The sequence below is a fragment of the Tachypleus tridentatus genome, chromosome 2 (assembly GCF_004210375.1).
Source record: "Tachypleus tridentatus isolate NWPU-2018 chromosome 2, ASM421037v1, whole genome shotgun sequence".
Lineage (NCBI taxonomy): Eukaryota > Metazoa > Arthropoda > Merostomata > Xiphosura > Limulidae > Tachypleus > Tachypleus tridentatus.
Window position 1 is genome coordinate 1,020,874 of NC_134826.1, and position 18,795 is coordinate 1,039,668.

Genomic DNA, 18,795 nt, shown 5'->3' on the forward strand with positions numbered 1-18,795 from the left:
ATTAGATATATAATTTTATAAAAACAATAACAAAATAAAGAAACTCAACAATATTAGATATAGAATTTTTATAAAAAACAGTAACTGAGAGAGAAACTCAACAATTACTTTCAGATATTGAGTCCCCTTAAAAAAACAGTAACTGAGAGAAACTCAACAATTACCAGATATTGAACCTTGTAAAAAAGTAACTGAGAGAAACTCAACAATTACCAGATATTGAACTCTTGTAAAAAAAAAGTAACTGAGAGAAACTCAACAATTATTAGATATTGAACTTTATTACAATAAAGAAACTGAAAAGAAATCAACAATTACCACATATGGAACTTTATAACAAAAAAATGAAACTGAGAAAACTCATTAACTTACCATATATTGAACTTTATATAAAAAACAGTAACTGAGAGAAACTCAACAATTACCAGATATTGAACATTTAAAAAACAGTAACTAAAAGAAACTCACCAATTACCAGATATTGAACTTCATAAAAAAAAAATAGTAACAGAGAGAAACTCAACAATTACCAGATATTGAACTTCATAAAAAACAGTAACTGAGAGAAACTCAACAATTACCAGATATAAAATTTCATAAAAAACAGTAACTGAGAGAAACTCAGACAATTACGAGATATAGAACTTTATACAAAAAAACAGTAACTGAGAGAAACTCAACAATTACCAAATATTGAACTTTATAAAAACAGTAAGTGAGAGAAAATCAACAATTTCCGATATAGAACATTATAAAAAAAACAGTAACTGAAATAAACCTAACAATTATCAGATATAAAACTTTATAAAAAAAAGTAACTGATAGAAACTCAACAATTACCAGATATTGAATTTCATTGAAAACAGTAACTGAGAGAAACTAAACAATTACCCGAGATACTGAACTTTATACCAAAAAGGGACGCAGAGAAACCTATCAATTACCAGATATTGAAGCTTTAAAACAGTAACTGAGTAAAACTCAACAATTACAAGATATTGAACCTTGTAAAAAAAAGCTAAGAGAAACTCAACAATTACCAGATATTGAAGTTTTAAAAACAGTAACTGAATAAAACTCAACAATTACAAGATATTGAACCTTGTAAAAAAAGGTAACTAAGAGAAACTCAACAATTATTAGATATTGAATTTGATAACAAGAAAGGTACTGAGAAGAAATCAACAATTACCGCATATTAAACTTGATAACAAAACAGTAACTAAAAGAAACTCAACAATTACCTGATATTGAACATTATAAAACAGTAACTTAAAGAAACTAAACAAATGTCAGATATAAAACTTTATAAAAAACAGTAATCGAAAGAAATTCAGGAATTATTTGGCATATAATTTAATAAAAAATAGTTATAAAGATGAACTCAACAATTACCACATATGGAATTTTTATAAAACAGTAACTGAGAGAAACTCAACAACAACATATATTGAACTTTATAAAAAACATTAACTGAAAGAAACTCAACAATTACCAGATATTGAACTTTTTAAAACAGTAACAAAGATTAGAAAAACTCAACAATTACCAGATATTGAACTTTATAAAAACAGTAACTGAAAAACTAAACAATTATCAGATATAAACTTTATAAAAAACTATAACTGAGAGAAACTCAACAATTACCTGATATAGAATTTTATTACAAAAAACGAACTGAGAGAAACTCAACAATTACCAGATATTGAACTTTTAAAAAACAGTAACTGAGAGAAACTCAACAATTACCAGATATTGAACTTATAAAAAAAAGTAACTGAGAGAAATCAACAATTACCACATATAGAACTTTAAAACAAAAAAATGAACTCAGAGAAACTCAACAATTACCAGATATTGAACTTTATAAAAAATAGTAACAGAGAGAAACTCAACAATTACCAGATATTGAACTTAAATAAAACAGTAACTGAGAAAAACTCAACAATTACCATATAATGAATTTATAAAAAAAGAGTAACTGAAAGAAACTAAACAATAACCAGATATTGAACATTATAAAAAACAGTAACTCAGAGAAACTCAACAATTACCAGATATTGAACTTTATAAAAAACAGTAAGTGAGAGAAAATCAACAATTATTAGATACAGAACTTCATAACAAAATGTAACTGAGAGAAACTTAACAATTACCAGATATTGAACTTTATAACAAAAAAGGAAACAGAGAATCTCATCAATTATTAGACGCAGAACTTCATAACTATCAGTAATGTTATTAACTCAACAATTATCCAGATATTGAACTTTATAAAACAATAAGTGAGAGAAACTCAACAATTTCCAGATATGGAACATTATAACAAAAAAGAAAACTCGGAGAAACTCAACAGTTACCAGATATTAAACTTTATAAAAATCAGTAACTGTTGATAAATTAAGCAATTATTAGACATATAATTTATAAAAAACAGTAACTGAGAAACTCAACAATTACCAGATATTGAACTTTTTTAAAACAGTAACTAAGAAAAACTCAACTACTACCAGTTATTGAACTTAAAATAAACAGTAACTGAGAGAAAATCAACAATTATTAGACATATATTTTTTAAAAAAAACAGTAACTGACAGAAACTCAGCAATTATTGCATATAAAATTTTATAAAAAACAATAACAAAAATTAACTCAACAATAATTACATATGGAATATTATAAAAGCACTAACTAAGAAAACATTTAACAATTACCATATAATGAACTTGATAAAAAACATAACTGAAAGAAACTCAACAATAACCAGATATTGATCTTTATAAAAAACAGTAACTGAAAGAAACTCAACAATGACCAGATATAGAACTTGATACAAAAGAGTAACTAAAGAAACTCAACAATTACCATATATTGAACTTTATAAAACAGTAACTGAGAGAAACTCAACAATTACCAGATATTGAACTATTAAAAAATAGTAACTGAAGGAAACTCAACAATTATCAAGATATAGAACTTTATTAAAAAACAGTAACTGAGAGAAACTCAACAATAATTAGAAATAGATCTTATAAAAAACAGTAACTGACAGAAACTAAACAATTACCACGATATTGAATTTTATAAAAAAAACGATCTGAGAGAAATCAACAATTACCAGATATTGAATATTAAAAAAACAGTAACTGAGATAAACTCAACAATTACCAGATATTGAACCTTTAAAAAAAAGTAACTGAGAGAAACTCAACAATTATTAGATATTGTAACTTTATAAAACAATAAAGGAATTGAGAAGAAATCAAAACAATTACCACATATAGAACTTTAATAAAAAAGTAATTGACAGAAACTCATTAATTACCAGATATTGAACTTTTAAAAAAACAGTAAGTGAGAAACTCAACAATTACCTGATATTGAACATTATAAAAAAAACAGTAACTGAGAGAAACTCAACAATTATTAGAATATAATTTCATAAAAAACTTGAAACTGGGAAAACTCAACAATTACCAGATATTGAATTTCATTGAAAACAGTAACTGAGAGAAACTCAACAATTACCAGATATTGAATTTCATTGAAAACAGTAACTGAGAGAAACTCAACATTTACCCGATACTGAACTTATATAAAAAAAAGAACTGAGAGAAAATCAACAATTACCATATATTGAATATTTAAAAACAGTAACTAAGAAAAACTCAACAATTACCAGATATTGAACTTTATAAAAACAGTAACTGAGAGAAACTCAACAATTATTAGATATATAATTTTATAAAACCAATAACAAAAACTAACTCAACAATTATTACATACAAAATTTTATAAAACAGAAACTGAGAGAAACTCAACAATTACCAGATATTGAACTTTATAAAAACAGTAACTGAGAGAAACTCAACAATTACCAGATATTGAACCTTATAAAAGTAACTGAGAGAAACTCAACAATTACTAGATATTGAACCTTTAAAAAAAGTAACTGAGAGAAACTCAACAATTATTAGATATTGAACTTTATTACAAAAAAGGAACTGAAAGAAACTCAACAATTACCATATAGAACTTTATAAAAAAAATGAACTCAGAGAAAACTCAACAATTACCTATACTGAACTTTTATAAAAACAGTAACTGAGAGAAACTCAACAATTACCAGATATTGAACATTTAAAACAGTAACTAAGAAAACTCAACAATTACCAGATATTGAACTTTATAAAAAACAGTAACTGAGAGAAACTCAACAATTACCAGATATAATGAACTTTATAAAACAGTAACTGAAAGAAACTCAACAATTACCAGATATAAAACATTATAAAAAAACAGTAACAAAGAAAAAAAACTCAACAATTACCAGATATTGAACTTTATAAAAACAGTAACTGAGAGAAACTCAACAATTATTAGATATATAATTTTTTTAAAACAGTAACTGAGAGAAACTCAACAATTATTAGATATATAATTTTTAAAAACAGTAACTGAGAGAAACTCAACAATTACCAGATATTGAATTTCATTGAAAACAGTAACTGAGAGAAACTAAACAATTACCCGATACTGAACTTTATATAAAAAAAAGAACTGAGAGAAAATCAACAATTACCAGATATTGAATATTTAAAAAACAGTAACTAAGAAAACTCAACAATTACCAGATATTGAACTTTATAGAAAACAGTAACTGAGAGAAACTCAACAATTATTAGATATATAATTTTATAAAAACCATAACAAAAACTAACTCAACAATAATACATATAGAATTTATAAAAAACAGAAACTGAGAGAATTCAACAATTACCAAAGTTATTGAACTTTATAAAAACAGTAACTGAGAGAAACTCAACAATTACCAGATATTGAACCTTATAAAAAAGGTAACTGAGAGAAACTCAACAATTACCAGATATTGAACTTGTAAAAAAAGTAACTGAGAGAAACTCAACAATTATTAGATATTGAACTTTATTAAAAAGAACTGAAAGAAATCAAGAATTACCACATATAGAACTTTATAACAAAAAAAAATGAACTGAGAAAAACTTCAATTACCACTATACTGAACTTTATATAAAACAGTAACTGAGAGAAACTCAACAATTACCAGATATTGAACATTTAAAACAGTAACTAAGAAAACTCAACAATTACCAGATATTGAACTTTATAAAAACAGTAACTGAGAAAAACTCAACAATTTCATAGATATTGAACTTATAAAAACAGTAACTGAAAAACTAAACAATTATCAAATATAAAACTTTTTAAAAACATAACTGAGAGAAACTCAACAATTACCAGATATTAAACTTTAAAAACAGTAACTGAGAGAAACTCAACAATTACCAGATATTGAAACTTGTAAAAAAACGTAACTGAGAGAAACTCAACAATTATTAGATATTGAACTTTATAACAATAAAAGAAACTGAAAAGAAATCAACAATTACCACATATAGAATTTTATACAAAAATGAACTCAGAGAAACTCAACAATTACCAGATATTGAACTTTATAAAAAATAGTAACAGAGAGAAACTCAACAATTACCAGATATTGAACTTAAATACAACAGTAACTGAGAAAAACTCAACAATTACCAGATATAATGAACTTGATAAAAAAGTAACTGAAGAAACTCAACAATACCAGATATTAAACATTATAAAAAACAGAAACTCAGAGAAACTCAACAATTACCAGATATTGAACTTTATAAAACAGTAACTGAGAGAAACTCAAAAATTATTAGATATTGAACTTCATAACAAAAATGTAACTGAGAGAAACTCAACAATTACCAGATATTGAACTTATAACAAAAAAAGGAACTGAGAGAAACTCATCAATTATTAGATATAGAACTTCATAACTATCAGTAACGAGAGAAATTCAACAATTACCAGATATTGAACTTTATAAAAACAGTAACTGAGAGAAACTCAACAATTTAAAGATATGGAACATTATAACAAAAAGAAAACTGAGAGAAACTCAACAATTACCAGATATGAAACTTTATAAAAAAACAGTAACTGTTGAGAAATTAACAATTATTAGACATATAATTTTATAATAAACAGTAACTGAGAAAACTCAACAATTACCAGATATTGAACTTTTAAAACAGTAACTGAGAAAAACTCAACAATTACCAGATATTGAACTAAATAAAAACAGTAACTGAGAGAAAAACTCAACAATTATTAGACATATATTTTTTTTAAAAACAGTAACTGAGAGAAACTCAACAATTATTGCACATATAATTTATAAAAAAAAGAATAAGAAAATAAACTCAACAATAATTACATATAGAATATTATAAAAAAACTAACTGAGAGAAATTACAATTACCATATAATGAACTTGATAAAAAACGTAACTGAAAGAAACTCAACAATTACCAGATATTGAACTTTATAAAAAACAGTAACTGGAGAAACTCAACAATTACCAGATATTGAACTTTATAAAACAGTAACTGAGAGAAACTCAACAATTACCAGATATTGAATTTTTAAAAAACAGTAACTGAGAGAAACTCAACAATTACCAGATATTGAACCTTGTAAAAAAAAGGTAACTGAGAGAAACTCAACAATTATTAGATATTGAACTTTATTACAATAAAGTAACTGAAAAGAAATCAACAATTACCACATATGGAACTTTATAACAAAAAAATGAACTCAGAAAAAAACTCATTAATTACCATATACTGAACTTTTATATAAAACAGTAACTGAGAGAAACTCAACAATTACCAGATATCGAACATTTTAAAAAACAGTAACTAAAAGAAACTCAACAATTACCAGATATTGAACTTCATAAAAAAATAGTAACTGAGAGAAACTCAACAATTACCAGATATTGAACTTCATAAAAAACAGTAACTGAGAGAAACTCAACAATTACCAGATATAAAATTTCATAAAAAACAGTAACTGAGAGAAACTCAACAATTACCAGAGATATCGAACTTTATACAAAAAAACAGTAACTGAGAGAAACTCAACAATTACCAAATATTGAACTTTATAAAAAACAGTAACTGAGAGAAAATCAACAATTTCCTGATATAGAACATTATAAAAACAGTAACTGAAATAAACCTAACAGTTATCAGATATAAAACTTTATAAAAAAAAAGTAACTGATAGAAACTCAACAATTACCAGATATTGAATTTCATTGAAAAACAGTAACTGAGAGAAACTAAACAATTACCCGATACTGAACTTTATACCAAGAAAGGGACGCAGAGAAACTCAACAATTACCAGATATTGAACTTTAAAACAGTAACTGAGTAAAACTCAACAATTACAAGATATTGAACCTTGTAAAAAAAGTAACTAAGAGAAACTCAACAATTACCAGATATTGAACTTTTAAAACAGTAACTGAATAAAACTCAACAATTACAAGATATTGAACCTTGTAAAAAAAGGTAACTAAGAGAAACTCAACAATTATTAGATATTGAATTTGATAACAAGAAAGGTACTCAGAAGAAATCAACAATTACCGCATATTAAACTTGATAACAAACAGTAACTAAAAGAAACTCAACAATTACCTGATATTGAACATTATAAAATAGTAACTGAAAGAAACTAAACAAATGTCAGATATAAAACTTTATAAAAACAGTAATCGAAAGAAACTCAGGAATTATTTGGCATATAATTTAATAAAAATAGTTATAAAGATGAACTCAACAATTGTTACATATGGAATTTATAAAACAGTAACTGAGAGAAACTCAACAATTAACATATATTGAACTTTATAAAAAACATTAACTGAAAGAAACTCAACAGTTACCAGATTTTGAACTTTTAAAACAGTAACAAAGAGAAAAACTCAACTATTACCAGATATTGAATTTTATAAAGAACAGTAACTGAAAAACTAAACAATTATCAGATATAAAACTTTATAAAAAACATAACTGAGAGAAACTCAACAATTACCTGATATAGAATTTTATTACAAAACGAACTGAGAGAAACTCAACAATTACCAGATATTGAACTTTAAAAAACAGTAACTGAGAGAAACTCAAAATTACCATATATTGAAACTTTAAAAAAACGTAACTGAGAGAAACTCAACAATTATTAGATATTGAACTTTATAACAATAAAGAAACTGAAGAGAAATCAACAATTACCACATATAGAACTTTAAAACAAAAAATGAACTCAGAGTAACTCAACAATTACCAGATATTGAACTTTATAAAAAATAGCAACAGAGAGAAACTCAACTATTACCAGTTATTGAACTTAAATACAACAGTAACTGAGAAAAATTCAACAATTACAATATAATGAATTTGATAAAAGAGTAACTGAAAGAAACTAAACAATAACCAGATATTAAACATTATAAAAAAACAGTAAGTCAGAGAAACTCAACAATTACCAAATATTGAACTTTATAAAAAACAGTAACTGAGAGAAAATCAACAATTATTAGATACAGAACTTCATAACAAAATGTAACTGAGAGAAACTTAACAATTACCAGATATTGAACTTTATAACAAAAAAGGAACAGAGAGAATCTCATCAATTATTAGACGCAGAACTTCATAACTATCAGTCATCGTTATTAATTTAACAATTACCAGATATTGAACTTTATAAAAACAATAACTGAGAGAAACTCAACAATTTCCAGATATGGAACATTATAACAAAAAAAGAAAACTGAGAAACTCAACAGTTACCACATATTAAACTTTATAAAAAACAGTAACTGTTGATAAATTAAGCAATTATTAGACATATAATTTTATAAAAACAGTAACTGAGAAAAACTCAACAGTTACCAGATATTGAACTTTTTAAAACAGTAACTAAGAAAAACTCAACTACTACCAGTTATTGAACTTAAATACAACAGTAACTGAGAGAAAATCAACAATTATTAGACATATATTTTTTTAAAAAACAGTAACTGACAGAAACTCAGCAATTATTGCACATAAAATTTTATAAAAAACAATAACAAAAATTAACTCAACAATAATTACATATGGAATATTATAAAAGCACTAACTAAGAAACATTTAACAATTACCATATAATGAACTTGATAAAAAACATAACTGAAAGAAACTCAACAATAACCAGATATTGATCTTATATAAAAACAGTAACTGAAAGAGACTCAACAATTACCAGATATAGAACTTGATACAAAGAGTAACTAAGAGAAACTCAACAATTACCATATTTTGAACTTTATAAAAAACAGTAACTGAGAGAAACTAAACAGTTACCAGATATTGAACTATTAAAAATAGTAACTGAAAGAAACTCAACAATTATCAAGTATAGAACTTTATTAAAACAGTAAGTGAGAGAAACTCAACAATATTAGAAATAGATTCTTTATAAAAAAAGTGTAACTGACAGAAACTAAACAATTACCCGATATTGAATTTTATAACAAAAAACGATCTGAGAGAATTCATCAATTACCAGATATTGAATATTTAAAAAACACTATTTGAGATAAACTCAACAATTACCAGATATTGAACCTTTCAAAAAGAAGTAACTGAGAGAAACTCAACAATTATTAGATATTGTACTTTATAACAATAAAGGAATTGAGAAGAAATCAACAATTACCACATATAGAACTTTATAACAAAAAATTAATTCACAGAATCTCATTAATTACCAGATATTGAACTTTAAAAAAAACAGTAACTGAGAGAAACTCAACAATTTCCTGATATTGATCATTATAAAAAACAGTAACTGAGAGAAACTCAACAATTATTAGAATATAATTTCATAAAAAAACTTGAAACTGGGAAAACTCAACAATTTCCAGATATTGAATTTCATTGAAAACAGTAACTGAGAGAATCTCAACAATTACCAGATATTGAATTTCATTGAAAACAGTAACTGAGAGAAACTAAACATTTACCCGACACTGAACTTTATACCAAAAAAAGAACTGAGAGAAAATCAACAGTTACCAGATATTGAATATTTAAAAACAGTAACTAAGAAAAAAACTCAACTATTACCAGATATTGAACTTTATAAAGAACAGTAACTGAGAGAAACTCAGCAATTATTAGACATATAATTTTATAAAACCAATAACAAAAAAAACTAACTCAACAATTATTACATACAGAATTTTATAAAACAGAAACTGAGAGAAATTCAACAATTACCATATAATGAACTTTATAAAAAAAGTAACTGAAAGAAACTCAACAATTACCATATATTGAACTTTATAAAAAAGTAACTGAAAGAAACTCAACAATTACCAGATATTAAATTTTATAACAAAAAACAAACTGAGAGAAACTCAACAATTACCAGATATTGAACCTTGTAAAAAAGGTAACTGAGAGAAACTCAACAATTATTAGATATTGAACTTTATTACAATAAAGGAACTGAAAAAAATCAACAATTACCACATATAGAACTTATAACAAAAAAAATGAACTCAGAAAACTCAACAATTACCATATACTGAACTTTATATAAAACAGTAACTGAGAGAAACTCAACAATTACCAGATATTGAACATTTAAAACAGTAACTAAGAAAAACTCAACAATTACCAGATATTGAACTTTATAAAAAAGTAACTGAGAGAAACTCAACAATTACCAGATATTGAACATTTAAAAAAACAGTAACTAAGAAAAAACTCAACAATTACCAGATATTGAACTTTATAAAAAAGGTAACTAAAAGAAACTCAACAATAACCAGATATTGATCTTTATAAAAAACAGTAACTGGAAGAAACTCAACAATTACCAGATATAGAACTTTATAAAAACAGTAACTGAGAGAAACTCAACAATTACCAGATATTGAATTTTTAAAAAACAGTAACTGAGAGAAACTCAACAATTACCAGATATTGAACCTTATAAAAAAGGTAACTGAGAGAAACTCAACAATTACCAGATATTGAACTTTATACAAAACAGTAACTGAGAGAAACTCAACAATTACCAGATATTGAACTTTATAAAAACAGTAACTGAGAGAAAATCAACAATTTCCTGATATAGAACATTATAAAAAAACAGTAACTGAAAGAAACTAACAATTATCAGATATAAAACTTTATAAAAAAAAAGTAACTGAGAGAAACTCAACAATTACCAGATATTGAATTTCATTAAAAAACAGTAACTGAAAGAAACTCAACAATTACCAGATATTGAACTTTATATAAAACAGTAACTGAGAGAAACTCAACAATTACCAGATATTGAACTTTATAACAAAAAGTAACTGAGAGAAACTCAACAATTACCAGATATAGAACTTATAAAAAAAAGTAACTGAAAGAAACTAAAAATTACCAGATATTAAACATATATAAAAACAGTAAGTGAGAGAAACTCAACAATTACCAGATATTGAACTTTATTAAAAAAAACAGTAACTGAAAAACTAAACAATTATCAGATATAAAAAAACAGTAACTGAAAAAACTAAACAATTATCAGATATAAAAAAACAGTAACTGAGAGAAACTCAACAATTACCAGATATTGAACCTTATAAAAAAAAGTAACTGAGAGAAACTCAACAATTATTAGATATTGAACTTTATTACAAAAAAGTAACTGAAAAGAAATCAACAATTACCACATATTGAACTTTATAAAAAAAATGAACTCAGAAAACTCAACAATTACCATATATTGAACTTTATATAAAACAGTAACTGAGAGAAACTCAACAATTACCAGATATTGAACATTAAAAAAACAGTAACTAAAAAAGAAACTCAACAATTACCAGATATTGAACTTCATAAAAAATAGTAACTGAGAGAAACTCAACAATTACCAGATATTGAACTTTATAAAAAACAGTAACTGAGAGAAACTCAACAATTACCAGATATAAAATTTCATAAAAAACAGTAACTGAGAGAAACTCAACAATTACAGAGATATTGAACTTTATAAAAAACAGTAACTGAGAGAAACTCAACAATTACCAAATATTGAACTTTATAAAAACAGTAACTGAGAGAAAATCAACAATTACCAGATATAGAACTTTATAAAAAACAGTAACTGAAAGAAACTCAACAATTATCAGATATAAAACTTTATAAAAAAAAGTAACTGAGAGAAACTCAACAATTACCAGATATTGAATTTCATTGAAAACAGTAACTGAGAGAAACTCAACAATTACCAGATATTGAACTTTATATAAAACAGTAACTGAGAGAAACTCAACAATTACCAGATATTGAACTTTCTAAAAAAAGTAACTGAGAGAAACTCAACAATTACCAGATATAGAACTTTATAAAAAAAAGTAACTCAAAGAAACTAAAAAATTACCAGATATTAAACATTATAAAAACAGTAACTGAGAGAAACTCAACAATTACCAGATATTGAACTTTATAAAAAACAGTAACTGAAAAAACTAAACAATTATCAGATATAAAAACAGTAACTGAAAAAAAACTAAACAATTATCAGATATAAAAAACAGTAACTGAGAGAAACTCAACAATTACCAGATATTGAACCTTGTAAAAAAAAGGTAACTGAGAGAAACTCAACAATTATTAGATATTGAACTTTATTACAAAAAAGTAACTGAAAAGAAATCAACAATTACCACATATGGAACTTTATAACAAAAAAATGAACTCAGAAAAACTCATTAATTACCATATACTGAACTTATATAAAACAGTAACTGAGAGAAACTCAACAATTACCAGATATCGAACATTTAAAAACAGTAACTAAAAAGAAACTCACCAATTACCAGATATTGAACTTCATAAAAATAGTAACTGAGAGAAACTCAACAATTACCAGATATTGAACTTCATAAAAAAACAGTAACTGAGAGAAACTCAACAATTACCAGATATAAAATTTCATAAAAAACAGTAACTGAGAGAAACTCAACAATTACCAGATATCGAACTTTATACAAAACAGTAACTGAGAGAAACTCAACAATTACCAAATATTGAACTTTTATAAAACAGTAACTGAGAGAAAATCAACAATTTCCTGATATAGAACATTATAAAAAAACAGTAACTGAAATAAACCTAACAATTATCAGATATAAAACTTTATAAAAAAAAAAAGTAACTGATAGAAACTCAACAATTACCAGATACTGAATTTCATTGAAAACAGTAACTGAGAGAAACTAAACAATTACCCGATACTGAACTTTATACCAAGAAAGGGACGCAGAGAAACTCATCAATTACCAGATATTGAACTTTAAAAACAGTAACTGAGAAAACTCAACAATTACAAGATATTGAACCTTGTAAAAAAAAGTAACTAAGAGAAACTCATCAATTACCAGATATTGAAGTTTTAAAACAGTAACTGAATAAAACTCAACAATTACAAGATATTGAACCTTGTAAAAAAAGGTAACTAAGAGAAACTCAACAATTATTAGATATTGAATTTGATAACAAGAAAGGTACTCAGAAGAAATCAACAATTACCGCATATTAAACTTGATAACAAACAGTAACTAAAAGAAACTCAACAATTACCTGATATTGAACATTATAAAATAGTAACTTAAAGAAACTAAACAAATGTCAGATATAAAACTTGTAAAAACAGTAATCGAAAGAAACTCAGGAATTATTTGGCATATAATTTAATAAAAATAGTTATAAAGATGAACTCAACAATTGTTACATATGGAATTTTATATAAACAGCAACTGAGAGAAACTCAACAATTAACATATATTGAACTTTATAAAAACATTAACTGAAAGAAACTCAACAGTTACCAGATTTTGAACTTTTAAAACAGTAACAAAGAAAAACTCAACTATTACCAGATATTGAATTTTATAAAAACAGTAACTGAAAAAAACTAAACAATTATCAGATATAAAACTTTATAAAAAACTATAACTGAGAGAAACTCAACAATTACCTGATATAGAATTTTATTACAAAAAACGAACTGAGAGAAACTCAACAATTACCAGATATTGAACTTTTAAAAAACAGTAACTGAGAGAAACTCAAAAATTACCATATATTGAAACTTGTAAAAAACGTAACTGAGAGAAACTCAACAATTATTAGATATTGAACTTTATAACAATAAAGAAACTGAAGAGAAATCAACAATTACCACACATAGAACTTTAAAACAAAAAAATGAACTCAGAGTAACTCAACAATTACCAGATATTGAACTTTATAAAAATAGCAACAGAGAGAAACTCAACTATTACCAGTTATTGAACTTAAATACAACAGTAACTGAGAAAAATTCAACAATTACAATATAATGAATTTGATAAAAGAGTAACTGAAAGAAACTAAACAATAACCAGATATTAAACATTATAAAAAACAGTAAGTCAGAGAAACTCAACAATTACCAAATATTGAACTTTATAAAAAACAGTAAGTGAGAGAAAATCAACAATTATTAGATACAGAACTTCATAACAAAATGTAACTGAGAGAAACTTAACAATTACCAGATATTGAACTTTATAAAAAAAAGGAACAGAGAGAATCTCATCAATTATTAGATACAGAACTTCATAACTATCAGTCATCGTTATTAACTCAACAATTACCAGATATTGAACTTTATAAAAAACAATAAGTGAGAGAAACTCAACAATTTCCAGATATGGAACATTATAAAAAAAGAAAACTCGGAGAAACTCAACAGTTACCAGATATTAAACTTTATAAAAAACAGTAACTGTTGATAAATTAAGCAATTATTAGACATATAATTTTATAAAAAACAGTAACTGAGAAAAACTCAACAGTTACCAGATATTGAACTTTTTAAAACAGTAACTAAGAAAACTCAACTATTACCAGTTATTGAACTTAAATACAACAGTAACTGAGAGAAAATCAACAATTATTAGACATATATTTTTTAAAAAAACAGTAACTGACAGAAACTCAGCAATTATTGCACATAAAATTTTATAAAAAACAATAACAAAAATTAACTCAACAATAATTACATATGGAATATTATAAAAGCACTAACTAAGAAACATTTAACAATTACCATATAATGAACTTGATAAAAACATAACTGAAAGAAACTCAACAATAACCAGATATTGATCTTTATAAAAAACAGTAACTGAAAGAGACTCAACAATGACCAGATATAGAACTTGATACAAAAGAGTAACTAAGAGAAACTCAACAATTACCATATTTTGAACTTTATAAAAACAGTAACTGAGAGAAACTAAACAGTTACCAGATATTGAACTATTAAAAATAGTAACTGAAGGAAACTGAACAATTATCAAGTATAGAACTTTATTAAAAACAGTAAGTGAGAGAAACTCAACAATAATTAGAAATAGATCTTTATAAAAAAGTGTAACTGACAGAAACTAAACAATTACCCGATATTGAATTTTATAACAAAAACGATCTGAGAGAATTCATCAATTACCAGATATTGAATATTTAAAAACACTATTTGAGATAAACTCAACAATTACCAGATATTGAACCTTTCAAAAAGAAGTAACTGAGAGAAACTCAACAATTATTAGAAATTGTACTTTATAACAATAAAGGAATTGAGAAGAAATCAACAATTACCACATATAGAACTTTATAACAAAAAATTAATTCACAGAATCTCATTAATTACCAGATATTGAACTTTAAAAAAAACAGTAAGTGAGAGTATCTCAACAATTTCCTGATATTGATCATTATAAAAAACAGTAACTGAGAAAAAATCAACAATTATTAGAATATAATTTCATAAAAAACTTGAAACTGGGAAAAACTCAACAATTTCCAGATGTTGAATTTCATTGAAAACAGTAACTGAGAGAATCTCAACAATTACCAGATATTGAATTTCATTGAAAACAGTAACTGAGAGAAACTAAACATTTACCCGACACTGAACTTTATACCAAAAAAAGAACTGAGAAAAAATCAACAGTTACCAGATATTGAATATTTAAAAACAGTAACTAAGAAAAACTCAACTATTACCAGATATTGAACTTTATAAAGAACAGTAACTGAGAGAAACTCAGCAATTATTAGACATATAATTTTATAAAAACCAATAACAAAAACTAACTCAACAATTATTACATACAGAATTTTATAAAAACAGAAACTGAGAGAAATTCAACAATTACCATATAATGAACTTTATAAAAAGTAACTGAAAGAAACTCAACAATTACCATATAATGAACTTTATAAAAAAGTAACTGAAAGAAACTCAACAATTACCCGATATTAAATTTTATAACAAAAACAAACTGAGAGAAACTCAACAATTACCAGATATTGAACCTTGTAAAAAAGGTAACTGAGAGAAACTCAACAATTATTAGATATTGAACTTTATTACAATAAAGGAACTGAAAAAAAATCAACAATTACCACATATAGAACTTTATAACAAAAAATGAACTCAGAAAAATTTATTAATTACCATATACTGAACTTTATATAAAACAGTAACTGAGAGAAACTCAACAGTTACCAGATATCGAACATTTAAAAACAGTAACTAAGAAAAACTCACCAATTACCAGATTTTGAACTTTATAAAAAAAGGTAACTGAGAGAAACTCAACAGTTACCAGATATCGAACATTTAAAAACAGTAACTAAGAAAAACTCACCAATTACCAGATTTTGAACTTTATAAAAAAAGGTAACTAAAAGAAACTCAACAATAACAAGTTATTGATCTTTATAAAAAACAGTAACTGAAAGAAACTCAACAATTACCAGATATAGAACTTTATAAAAACAGTAACTAAGAGAAACTCAACAATTACCAGATATTGAACTTTTAAAAACAGTAACTAAGAGAAACTCAACAATTACCAGATATTGAACCTTGTAAAAAAAGGTAACTGAGAGAAACTCAACAATTATTAGATCTTGAATTTATAACATTAAAGGAACTAAAAAGAAATAAACAATTACCACATATAGAACTTTCTAACAAGAAAAAGAACTCACAGAAACTCATTAATTACCATATATTGAACTTATAAAAAACAGTAACTTAGAGAAACTGAACAATTATCAGATATAGAATTTTATAAAACAGTAAGTGAGAGAAACTCAACAATTACCAAATATTGAATAAAAAAGAAACTGAGAGAAACTTAACAATTACCAGATATAGAACATTAAAAAACAGTAACTGAGAGAAACTCAAAAGTTGAGATATTGAACTTTTAAAAAACAGTAACTGAGAGAAACTCAACAACTATTAGATATAGAACTTTATAAAAACAGTAACTGAGAAAACTCAACAATTACCAGATATAGAACTTTATAAAAAAAACAGTAACTGAGAGAAACTCAACAATTACCAGATATTGAACTCCATTAAAAATAGCAACAGAGAGAAACTCAACAATTACCAGATATTGAACTTGATAAAAAACAGTAACTGAGAGAAACTCAACAATTACCAGATATAAAATTTCATAAAAAACAGTGACTGATAGAAACTCAACAATTACCAGATACTGAATTTCATTGAATACAGTAACTGAGAGGAACTAAACAATTACCCGATACTGAACTTTATACCAAAAAAGGAACGGAGAGAAACTCATCAATTACCAGATATTGAACTTTTAAAAAACAGTAACTGAGTTAAACTCAACAATTACAAGATATTGAACCTTGTAAAAAAGGTAACTAAGAGAAACTCAACAATTATTAGATATTGAATTTGATAACAAGAAAGGTACTGAGAAGAAATCAACAATTACCGCATATTAAACTTGATAACAAACAGTAACTAAAAGAAACTCAACAATTACCTGATATTGAGCATTATAAAATAGTAACTTAAAGAAACTAAACAAATGTCAGATATAAAACTTTGTGAAAAAAAGTAATCGAAAGAAACTCAGGAATTATTTGGCATATAATTTTATAAAAATAGTTATAAAGATGAACTCAACAATTGTTACATATGGAATTTTGTATAAACAGCAACTGAGAGAAACTCAACAATTAACATATATTGAACTTTATAAAAAACAGTAACTGAGAGAAACTGAACAATTACCAGATATTAAACTTTATAAAAACATTAACTGAAAGTAACTCAACAGTTACCAGAGTTTGAACTTTTTAAAACAGTAACAAAGAAAAACTCAACTATTACCAGTTATTGAACTTTATAAAGAACAGTAACTGAGAGAAACTCAGCAATTATTAGACATATAATTTTTTAAAAAACAGTAACTGAGAGAAACTAAACATTTACCCGACACTGAACTTTATGCCAAAAAAAGAACTGAGAGAAAATCAACAGTTACCAGATATTGAATATTTAAAAACAGTAACTAAGAAAAACTCAACTATTACCAGATATTGAACTTTATAGAAAACAGTAACTGAGAGAAACTCAGCAATTATTAGATATATAATTTTATTGAAACTAATAACAAAAACTAACTCAACAATAATTACATACAGAATTTTATAAAAACAGAAACTGAGAGAAATTCAACAATTACCATATAATGAACTTTATAAAAAGTAACTGAAAGAAACACAACAATTACACGATATTGAATTTTATAACAAAACGAACTGAGAGAAACTCAATAATTACCAGAAATGAACCTTGTAAAAAAAGGTAACTGAGAGAAACTCAACAATTATTAGATATTGAACTTTATTACAATAAATTAACTGAAAAGAAATCAACAATTACCAAATATAGAACTTTATAACAAAAAATGAACTCAGAGATACTC